The sequence below is a fragment of the Micromys minutus genome (assembly GCF_963924665.1).
Source record: "Micromys minutus genome assembly, chromosome: 2".
NCBI lineage: Eukaryota > Metazoa > Chordata > Mammalia > Rodentia > Muridae > Micromys > Micromys minutus.
Window position 1 is genome coordinate 50,340,687 of NC_137971.1, and position 12,047 is coordinate 50,352,733.

General features: G+C 40.9%; 1 pseudogene across 1 annotated transcript; it reads left to right on the forward strand.

Annotated features, from left to right (window-relative positions):
- The first annotated feature begins 718 nt into the window (after positions 1-718).
- LOC308416573 (cell division control protein 42 homolog) lies at positions 719-1,295 on the forward strand (annotated as a pseudogene). Its single transcript has one exon. The product of its transcript is annotated as a cell division control protein 42 homolog (transcript).
- Positions 1,296-12,047: the final 10,752 nt, after the last annotated feature.

Sequence of the window (12,047 nt, forward strand, 5' to 3'; positions counted from 1 at the left end):
CACCTCAGATTCCCTGTCATCTGTGGCAGGCTCTCTAGTTTTGAATGGAAATTTTTCTAAGTTTTTCAGTGATCATGTTGAACCGTCAAGCCTCCAGGTCAGTTTCTGACAGCTCACCAGCACTCAGTGGGTTGACAGATAACTGAGTCTGAAGGATGAAATGCCATTATATTCCTGTGAAATATAGACAAGGATATCAGTTTCAAGAGAAGGCTCATTAGAGTGCTTGCTGCACAAGAAAGAAGTCCTGAGTTTAAATCCTAGGAAGTTGTGTAAAAAGCTAGGCAATGGCACACATGCTTCTAGCTCCAGACTGTGTCTCATTGCTTCTTTTTGACAAAGTCAGACTCATCAATAATATTCCCAGGATGAAAAAAAATTAGAGTATAAGACTCAAATATCAGATTCCTTCTTTGGCCTTGCCCTACATACATACATGTGTCACACATGCACCAAATTAAAACATACATTTCATGTGGCAAATAGGCAGAAGACATGATTCTGTCTATTTATCAATAAATTTCTTTCTGTATCTTAGTATAAATTATCTTTTATGTCCAGAGAGACCCAAGGTCATTTGAATTTACTTTATGAGGGGATACAGGAAAGACTTCTATTATAAACATAGTGACCAGCAGTGCTGCCAATACCCCGGCAGAGAAGCTGAGGTCAACGTCTAATTTGACATATTAAAAGTGGATACAAAACTATTTCTGCCATGCAGACAATTAAGTGTGTTGTTGTTGGTGATGGTGCTGTTGGTAAAATATGTCTCCTGATATCCTACACAACAAACAAATTCCCATCGGAATATGTACCAACTGTTTTTGACAACTATGCAGTCACAGTTATGATTGGTGGCGAGCCATACACTCTTGTACTTATTGATACTGCAGGGCAAGAGGATTATGACAGACTATGACTACTAAGTTTTCCACAGACAGATGTTTTTCTAGTATGTTTCTCAGTGGTCTCTCCATTCTTGTTTGAAATTTTGTGAAAGAAAAGTGGGTGCCTGAGATAACTCACCACTCCCAAAGACTCCTTTCTTGCTTGTTGGGACCCAAATTGATCTCAGAGATGACCCCTCTACTATTGAGAAAATTTCGAAGAACAAACAGAAGCCTATTACTCCAGAGACTGCTGAAAAGCTGGCGCAGGATCTGAAGGCTGTCAAGTATGTGGAGTGTTCTGCCCTCACACAGAAAGGCCTAAAGAATGTGTTTGATGAAGCAATATTGGCTGCCTTGGAGCCTCCAGAACTGAAGAAGAACTGCAGGTGTGTGCTGCTATGAACGCATCTCCAGAGCCCTTTCTGCACAGCTGGTGTCGTGATCATACTAAAAGCAATGTTTAAATCAAACCAAAGATTAAAAATTAAAATTCGTTTCTGCAATAATGACAAACGCCCTGCACCTACCCACATACACTCATGTGAGATAAGGCCCATTGGTATGGGCCCCCTTGCCCTTCCAGTAATAGTTAATTTTCAATAATTATGTATTGTCTGAAAAGCAATGAGTGGGAGTTTTTGTTTCCTTGTTTAAAAACATACAACAACAAAAAACTAACAATAAAACCCCCCACAAACATTTTGTTTTGTTAAAAAAATAAACATAATGATCACATTGTCAAAAGCCTACTTGGCTGACAGCATGGAAAGAGATAATCTGAGTGATTCACTTTCTACATCACAGATCATTGTTGCAGAATCCCTCCAAGGAGACAGTTGAGATTTTACTCACCTACTTTCCACATCTTGAATAGAGTCAAGCAGAGGCTGACTCTTGGTTTCAGGAAGGATAAAGAGAAAAAGACCATGAGGATAGGGAGGACTCCATAGATGATCCATGGCAAGGAGGCAGAGTACAGCACAGGGAATCAGAATAAGGGGAGACAGGACTGCCCCCAAACCACCATTAATTCCAATGGCTCCTAATGTTGTTGCCCTTAGAACACAAAACAGAGTTCAGAAAAAAAAATTAGTAAACGTGAACTCAAGGCATTGCTACTCAGCATCTTGCATTAATCATGTTCAACGTCCTTAGCTATCAGGGAAATGAATATCAAAACTACTTTAGGTTTCATCTCACACATGTCATTAGCATAGACTAGATAAAAATCACAAGTCATAGTTTATGCTGGCAAGGATGTGGAGCAAGGAGAACTATCCTTCATTGCTAGTGGAAGCGCAAACTTGTAGAGTCACTATGGAAATCAATATGGCAGTTTGTCATAAAATTTGGAATAGATCTACCTTAAAACCCTGCTATAAAATTCCTTGGCATATATCCAAAGACTTGCTTAAGTATTTTTATAGTGACTTTATTAAAAATAGTCACAAACTATGAATAAACTAGATGTCCCTGAGTTGAAGAATGGATAAAGAAAATATAGTACATTTACATAATTGAGTATTACTATACTTTTAAATACAATAACATCATGAAATTTGCAGGCAAATAGATGAAATTGTAAAAACAAAATCATCCTGAGGTAACCCAGATCCAAAAAGACAATCAGGCTATATATATACTTATAAGTGGACATTACTTCTGAATTAAAACATAATAATCCTATAATCCACAGACCTAGGGAGACTAAGTAGCAAGGAGGGATCAAGGAAATGCATGGATCTTCCTGGGAAGGGGGAAGTAGAGTAGATTTTACAGGTTGACTGTGGCTGGGTGAGAATGGGGAAAGGTGGGATCAGATTTGGTTGGAGGAAAAATGGAAGGAGAAAATACTGGGAGAGATGATTGAAATTTGGAGGCTTTCTTGGGTTCATGTGAAAATACAGTGCAATGGAATCTCCCGAGCATCTTCAATAGTGACCCTCCTGGTAACTAGGGATATGGAAAGTGAACTTCTATAACCAAACAGTTTTTCCAGCACTGGACCTCAGAAACCAACTCAGCTGCAAAACCTTTGACCTACAATCTGTCCTGTCTTCAAGATGTACTAGGGTCCTGGTGGTGCAGAACTTGTGGGTCTGGCAGAAGTTGTATGACTGGTCCAACTTGAGGTTCTTCCCGAGAAGGAGCTTATGCCTCACACTGTCTAGATGGCCAAGAACCAGAGGCTGGATATCCCAGAAACCCAGTATAGATTCAAATACAAGTGGGAAAATTTTTATGGTATGATAAGTAATGATATTATATTATACCTATAAATTTCTGCCTAGCCCAGTTATCAGACTGGCATAATAAAGCAACTGATGGAAACAGATACAGAGACCCACACTCATACGCAAAAGCTAGGTGGATCCAGCAGAACCCTATAGAACTGGGGATTCTGGGAAGGGATGTATGAAACATCACATGAACACAGCCAACGAAGTCAAATAAACAGGGTAATAGGGAGACCACAGAGGATGAAATGACAATTGCCTTCTATATGGGTCTGATCTAGGTCCTCTGCATACATGTTTTAACTGTGTAGCTGGATGTTGGAAGATTCCTAACTATGGAAGTAGGGACTCTTTCTCTTCTACTGGCTTGTGTTGTCTAGCCTTAGTATGAGGATTGTGCCTAGTCTTCTAACATTTTGTGCCATGTTTGGTATCCCTGGAAAGTTTGCTTATTCTTTGAAGGCAACAGAGGAAGAATGAATCTGGAAGAGAAAAGAGATGGTGAGAGAGGACTGGAAAGAGTGGAGGAATGGAAAACTGTGTTTGAGATATAATATATAAAAGAATAAAAGAAAAATAAAGAGTATTTGGTATTGTAAGTATAAAATTGAACGTGAAATTCCATAGCTTCAGAATTGTTATTCTATTTTTTATGGAACTATAACTTTTATTTTTTTAAGGCAATCATTTTTATTGGATATTTTCTTTACTTACATTACAAATGTTATCTCTTTTCCTGGACTCCCTTTGGAACCCCCTACCATCACCCCTCCCCTTCCTCTATGAGACTGTTTACCCACATTCCCACCCACTCCCTTCCCCCTCCCTACCCTGGCATTCCCCTACACTGGGGTATTACGCCTTCACAGGCCCAAGAGCCTATCCTCTCCTTGATGCCTGATAAGGCCATTCTGTGCTACATATAAGACTAGAGCCATTGGTTATTTCTTGTGTACTCTTTGGTTGGTGGCTTAGTTTCTGGGAACACTGGTGGGTCTGGATGGTTGGTAGTGTTGTTCTTCCTGTGGGGTTGAAAACCCCTTCAGCTCCTTTAGTTCTTTTTCTAACTCCTCCATTTGGGACCCTGTCCTTGGTCCAGTGCTTGAGAACATCTGACTCTGTATTTCTCTAGGAGAGCCTCCAGGAGACAGCCATGTCCAGCACCTGTCAACATGTACTTCTTTACATCCACAATATTGTCTGGGTTTGGTAACAGTATAAGGGATGGATCCCCAGGTGGAGCAGTCTCTGGTTGGCCTTTCCTTCAGTCTCTGCTCCACACTTTGTCTCTGTATTTCCTCCTGTGAATATTTTGTCCCCCCCCCCCTTTTAAAGAGAACTGAAGCATCCACTCTTTGCTCTTTCAATTTTTGAGTTTCATGTGCTCTATGGATTGTATCTTGGATAGTCTGACCTTTTGGGCTAATATCCACTTATCAGTAAGTGCCTACCATGTGTGTTCTTTTGGGTTGTCTCACTCAGGATGTTATTTTCTAATTCCATCCATTTTCCTAAAAATTTCATGAAGTCATTGTTTTTAGTAACTGATTAGTACTCCATTGTGTAAATGTACTACATTTTCTGTGTCCATTCTTCTGTTGAAGGGCATCTGTGTTCTTTCCAGCTTCTGGCTATTATAAATATGGCTGCTATGAACATAGTGGAGCATGTGTCTCTGTTGTATGTTGAAGCATCTTTTGGGTATATGCCCAGGAGTGGTATAGCTGGGTCTTCAGGTAGTAAGTACTAATGTCCCATTTTCTGAGGAACTGCCAGATAGATTTACAGAGTGGTTGTACCATCTTGCAATCCCACCAGCAATAGAGAAAGGCTCCTCTTTATCCACATTCTTGCCAACATCTGCTGTCACCTGAGTTTTTTATCTTAGCCATTCTGAGAGGCATAAGGTGGAATCTCAGGGTTGTTTTGATTTGTGTTTCCCTGATGACTAAGGATGTTGAGCATTTTTTAGGTGCTTCTCAGTCAATCAATATTCCTCAGTTTCCCTAGCTATCTCTGACTGGAGCCTGTTCTTCTTGAGATCTTGATTGTGTCAGAACTCCTCAGAGCCCAGGTGTTTCTGTGATCCTGTGATTCTGGGATCCTGTGAGGCTGGGATCCTGCATGTGTCAGAGCTTCTGAAAGTCAAGCTGCCTCTGATATACTGGATTCTCGGTGTGACCAAGCTTGTGATGTCCTTCAGTGTGTCAGAACTCCAGTGCTCCTGGGTGTGTCCTATCTCCTGGGAGTCTAGTTTTCTCTCTGATCCTGAGCCTATTAGCACACCTGTGTTCCTGTGTTCCTGTGTTCCTATGATCCTGTGATCCTGTGATACTATCATTCTGGGCATGTTAAGGCACCCAGGTGAAGGACTTCCTCTGGGTGTTGTGGGATTGGGTGCAGTACAAGCAGGGTTCAGGAAGGGACCCGGGCCACTGGCTGGGCTAGGGTTCCTGTGTCCCTAGATCATGGGGGACCCAGTTACTCCAGGTATTGGGACAGATGTTGTGACCTTTTCACCTGAGATTCTGGAAGTGTTAGGGCACCTGGGTGATGGGCTTCCTTGTCTTTTTTTAAAAAATAGATTTTATTTTGTGGTCTGTGGAGTGTTGTTGCGCCCCACCTCGACCAGCAAGGAAGACAGGACACTCCGGATTTTTCTCAACAGCCTTTATTCAGGAACACCTTGATGCTGAACACGGGAACCTGGAGCACTGAGCACTCTCTCTATTTATCTCCCTCTAAGGGGGAAGGATGATCTGTCCCTCAGGGATTGGTGGAGCAGGGATTACCAAATTAGCATAGCACCAGCTGGAGCCAAGAGCAGTATTGCACATGCGTAGTACATTTGTTTACCACAGTACAAGCCGGATGTCAGTGCCATCTTAGTGGGCGCGGTCGGGGAACCGCTCTCTACAGAGTGTAACATGGCACTTGTATTTTATGGCTAATATCCACTTATGAGTACATAGCATGCATGATGCATGTTCTTTTTAGACTAGGTTACCTCACTCAGTATGATATTCTCATTTCATTTATTTGCCTAAAAAAATTCATGACATCTTTTTTTAATAGCTGAATAGCATTCTATTGTGTAGATGTACCACATTTTCTTTATCCTTTCTTCAGTTGAGGGACATCTAGGTTATTTCCAGTTTCTAGTTCTTATGAATGAAGCTTCTGTGAATATAGTTGAGCAACTGTCATTGTGAGATGGAGCATCTTTTGGGTATATGCCATGAGTGGTATAGCTGGGTCTTGATGTAGAACTATTCCCAGAGAAAGCACCAAATTGATTTCCCACTTTCTCATCTATGAGACTCAGTGTATCTGGTTTTATGTGGAGGTCTTTGATTCACTTGGACTTGAATTTTGTACACAGGATAATGAATATGAATTTATTTTCATTCTTCTACATGTGGACATCCAGTAAGTCCAACACCATTTGTTAAAGATGCTTTCATTTGTCATTAAATGCTTTTTTCTTTTTATCAAAATTCAAGTGTACATAGGTGTGTGAATTTATTTACATTTCAAATGTTATCACTTTTCCCTGTTTCTGCTTTATAAACCACCTATTCTATTCCCCACACCCACTGTGTCTATGAGGGTACTACTCCACCCATCCACTCCTGACTCCCTCCCCTGGCATTCCCCTACACAAGGGCACCAAATTTTTATAGAACCAAGGGCCTCTCCTCCAACTGATGTCCTGTAAGACCATCCTCTGCTACCTATGTGTCTGAATCATGGGTGTCTCCATGTGTACTCCTTGATTGGTGGTTTAGTTCCTGGGAACTTTAAGGGGTCTAGTTAGTTGATATTATTGTTCTTTCTAAGGGGTTGCAAACCCCTTGAGCTTCTTCATACCTTTCTACAATTCCTCCATTGGTGACCCCATAATCAGTCCAATGGTTGGCTTCAAGCATCCCATTTCTGTATTTGTCAGGTTCTGGCAGAGCCTCTCAGAAAGAAAGAAGCTGGGGTAGTCATTCTAATAATGAATAAAATTGACTTTCAATCAAAAGTTATCCAAAAAAAGGAAAAACACTATATATTCATCAAAGGAAAAGGCTAACTTGATGAACTCTCAATTTTAAACATCTATGTTCCAAGTGCAAAGGCACCCACATTCATAAAAGAAACTTTACTAAAGCTTAAAGCATAACTGCACCTCATGCAATAATGGTGGGAGATTTCAAAACACCACTCTCATCGATAGACTAATATGAAAATAGAAACTAATCAGAGGCATAGCGAAACTAACAGAAATTATGAACCACATGGATTTAACAAATATCTATAGAAAATTTCATCCTAAAATTAAAAAATATACCTTCTTCTCAGCACCTCATGGTACCTTCTCCAAAATTTACTATATACTTGGTCAGAAAACAGACCTCAACAGATAAAAGAAAATTGAAATAATCCCATGCATTCTATCAGATCACCACAAACATCAATAACAACAAAAATAACAGGAAGCCTGCATACACATGGAAGCTAAACAATGCTTTACTCAATGAAAATTTGGTCAAGGAAAAGCTAAGGAAAGAAATAAAAGACTTTTTAGAATTTAATGAAATTGAAGGCACAACACACTAAAACTTATGGGACACAATGAAAGCAATGCTAAGAGGAAAACTCATAGCTCTGAATGCACCAAAAACAAACAAACAAACAAACAAACAAACTGAAGATAACATATACTAGCAGATTGACAGCACATCTGAAAGCTCTAGAACAAAAAGAAGCAAATATATCTAAGAGGAGTAGGCTGCCGGAAATAATCAAATTCAGGGCTGAAATCAATGAATTAAAAACAAAAAGAACTATTCAAAGCCAGGAGCTGATTCTTTAAGAAAATCAACAAGATAGATAAACCCTAGCCAGAGTAACGAGAGAACACAGTGACAGTGTATCAAAATTAACAAAATCAAAAATGAAAAAAAAGAAACATAACAGCAAAACCTGAGGAAATTTAAAACATCATCAGTTCCTATTACAAAAACCTATACTCAACAAAACTACAAAATCTGGATGAAACGGACCCTTTTCTCAACAGATACCAGATATCAAATTTAAATCAGGATCAAATAAACCATCTAAACAGTCCCATAACCCCTAATGAAGTAGAAGTGGTCATCAAAAGTCTCCCAACCAAAAAAAAAAAAAAAAAAAAAAAAAGCCCAGGACCAGATGGGTTTAGTGCAGAATTATATGAGAATTTCATAGAAGACCTAATGCCAATACTCTTCAAACTATTCCACAAAATAGAAACAGAAGGAACACTACCCAATTTGTTCTATGAAACCACAATTATACTTATACTTAAACTACACAATGACCTAATAAAGAAAGAGAACTTCAGACCAATTTTCCTTAGAAACATCGATGAAAAAATACTCAATAAAATTCTTGTAAACAAAATCTAAGAATACATTAAAACAATCATTCACCATGACCAAGTAGACTTCATCCCAGAAATGCAGGGATGATAAAATATAAGAAATCTTTCAACATAATTCAGTATATAAACAAACACAAAAATACCACCAACCAAAGAGCATACACAGGTTGGTTGGAGGCTCCCAGCACATAGGTAGCTGAGGACTACCTTGTCTGACCTCAGTGAGAGAGGATGCACTTAATCCTACAGAGACTTGATAACAAAGGGAAGGTGATTCTTAGAGTGGAAATACCCTCTTAGAGTCAAAGGAGAGAGGGGAGGGATGAAAAACTCTGGGAAGAAAGGGGGGGCAACACTTAGGATGTGAATAATTAATTTTTAAAATATAAACAAACAATGTGTAAATGAAACTGAAAACCCTTAATTTGGATATATAAAACATATTAGTCCTCAGAGCTACAAATGGAAGTTCACAAAATGCAACAATGCAGATGCAAAAACAACATAAAAAAATTAACAGTCTGAGAGATCCAAGGACACAGGCCTGGTGAGACAGTGTTCTGAGTAGCCAGGGTGCAGAGAGGTCTGCCGGTTCCTCAGAAAATTGGACATAGTACTACCTGAAGACACAGTTATTCCACTTCTAGGCATATACCCCAGAGAAGCTCCAACATACAACAAAGACACATGCACCATGATGTTCAGAGCAACCCTATTTATAATAGCCAGAAGCTGGAAAGAACCCAGATGTCCTTCAGTATATGAATGGATACAAAAATTGTGGTATATGTATACAATGGAGTACTACTCAGCCACCAGAAATAATAACTTTATGAAGTTCTTAAGAAAATGGATGCATCAGAATATGGATGCATCTAGAGAATATCATCCTGAGTGAGGTAACCCAGTCGCAAAAGAACAGACATAATATGCAGTCACTGATAATTGGATACTAACCTCAGAAAACTCTAAAAACCCCCAAAACAACTCACAGACTATATGAAGTTCAAGAAAAAAAAAAAAGAAAGAAAGAAAATGAAAAACTTTTATGCTTAATCTTTACACACCAAGAAAACTTTGACTAATTCCAGGTTATGTCCCGCGCAACCGTCTCGCCTGCAAGAACGACGCGGCACACAAAATAGAATCCTTCTGCGGTAAACTTTATTAATCTGGAAAAACTGGTACTTGCTTCACGTAATGAAAAAGACGGAGAAAACCAAGAGATCCAAGGAGACGAACAGGACGAACAAGCTCCACGAGACGGCCGAAAACCAACGGGAGAAAGAGAGGAAGAAGAGAGGAAGAGAGAGAGAGCTATCCAGCTCGCCCCCTTATAAAGGGATCAGTCCTTGCCTTGGACGCGGAGCCCCCTGATTGGTTGAAACTCACCAGGCCCTATGACGCCACGGGAGAGGCGGAACTCATGAAGCGGAAGTTACCCAGCCTGTGCGCACATGGCTTGTTTACTGCTAACTCCAGCCAGATATCAGCGCCATCTTGTAATGGCGAATGCGTGGGAATGTGTGGGCGGCGCCCCACATCTCCCCCTATCTTTTATACTTTGAGCAAAGTAGGACACCCATATTAGGAGGGCGGAGATAGAGGTCAAATCCTCATTAAGGTGTATAAAGACCATGTACAGGAGTAACCGCTAGGCCTTTTGTAGCCCGCAGTACACCTGACCTGTCACTCTGCCGTTTTTCTGAGGGAGGGACACTGGGGCAGGAAACCCTCATACAAATGGCTTATCTCCCGGAGAATGCCCCGCGACCAGGGGTTTCTCAGTGCGATGCTAAGCTCGGCATCCCTCATGGGCTGCTCAAACCAGACACTCTAATCCTGTGCAATGAACCGAAGTTCTAGGAGTGCAAGAGCTGTCTGGCCGGCGACCTACTGCTTAAGCAAAGACAAACAGATATCGGCTGATGCTGCATGTTCTAGAGCGACAGGCACTTGGGCAGTAACCACCTTGGCTCTTTTTTGTTTGGGCCTCGAGCTTACAAACCAGCCAGAGAAGCAACGCAAGTCCGCAGCAAAGGATTGCTCCCAAGAGTCCCACCCCCACCCAAGTTAGTATCGGGGGTGAAAAGGTTAGGGGAGACTGTAGCATCAAGTTTCGCTGGAATTGGTTTCAGTAATGCCGACAGAATCGCCCATCTCGTCTCTTCTCTGGCTCTCTGGTTCCACCGCGTCAGGAGCAGGGCTGTCATCAGGAGTCTCTGCCGTTTTTCGCGTGAGCCTCTCGGGAACCCAGAAAGGATTATTTTTATCCTGAGGAAAAACACAAACAGCTCCCCTGGATCTTATCAACACAAGATCCGGTCTTTTCTATTTATTAGTTATAACATCTTTCCATTTTACCATCTCTTTTGGTTTATCCATGGGTAGGCAATGCCTTTCAGCTGCCGTATGGCCATGGTCATCAAGATTTAAAAAATTTAAGGTGAACAGTGCCATGGATACTGCTGTCCTAGGCACAGGGGGCAAAGCCTGCATAATCTCCCCTTTTTGTTTTATTAGATATGATTTAAGAGTGCGGTGAGCACGTTCCACAATACCTTGTCCTTGTGGATTATACGGCAAACCTGTAAGATGAGTCACAGCCATCTGGCTACAAAATTGTTGAAATTTTTGTGAGGTAAAAGCCGGTCCGTTGTCTGTCTTTAAGAACTTTGGCTTACCCCAGGCACTCCAAGCCTCTAAGCAATGTTGGATGGCATGTGAGGCCTTTTCTCCAGATAAGGGAGTGGCTACAATTATTCCTGAACAGGTATCAATGGATACATGTACATATTGTATTTTACCAAAGGAGGGGACATGGGTAACGTCCATTTGCCATATTTGAAGAGGCTGGATGCCCCGAGGATTAACCCCTGAGTGGGGCGCAGGCAGAAACTGACTGCAATTTTGGCAATTGACAACAATATCGCGAGCCTGTTTTCTGGAAATGGAAAAGCGGCACCGCAAAGTTTCAGAAGTTACATGAAAGTTTTTGTGAAAACTTTTAGCAGCCTCTAGCGGCGAAGACATGGCTATAGCAATTATTTTTGTAGCCCTGTCTGCCAAATCATTGCCTTGAGCCATAGGTCCTGGCAATCTAGAATGAGCTCTAATGTGAGTAATATAAAAGGGTGATCTTCTGGCTAGGAGGCAGTTTTGAATTTGCGCAAAAATTGAGGCAACTCTGCTAGACGGTTTAATAATGCCAGCCGCCTCAAGCAAATTGACAGCATTAACAACATAAGATGAATCAGACACTATATTTATAGGCTCTGAAAAACGTTGTAAAACCTCAAGAACCACTAAACATTCTACCACCTGTGGAGAGGTCTCTGTATACTGCCTCGAATAGACCTGACCGTTAACCACAAAAGCCCCCAGCCCAGTTTTGGAACCGTCAGTATAAATAACTAACCCTTCTTTTAGGGGACTACAGGACGTTACTTTGGGAAAAACTACAGGTTGAGTTAAAGCAAACTGTAAAATTGGATGTTTTGGGTAATG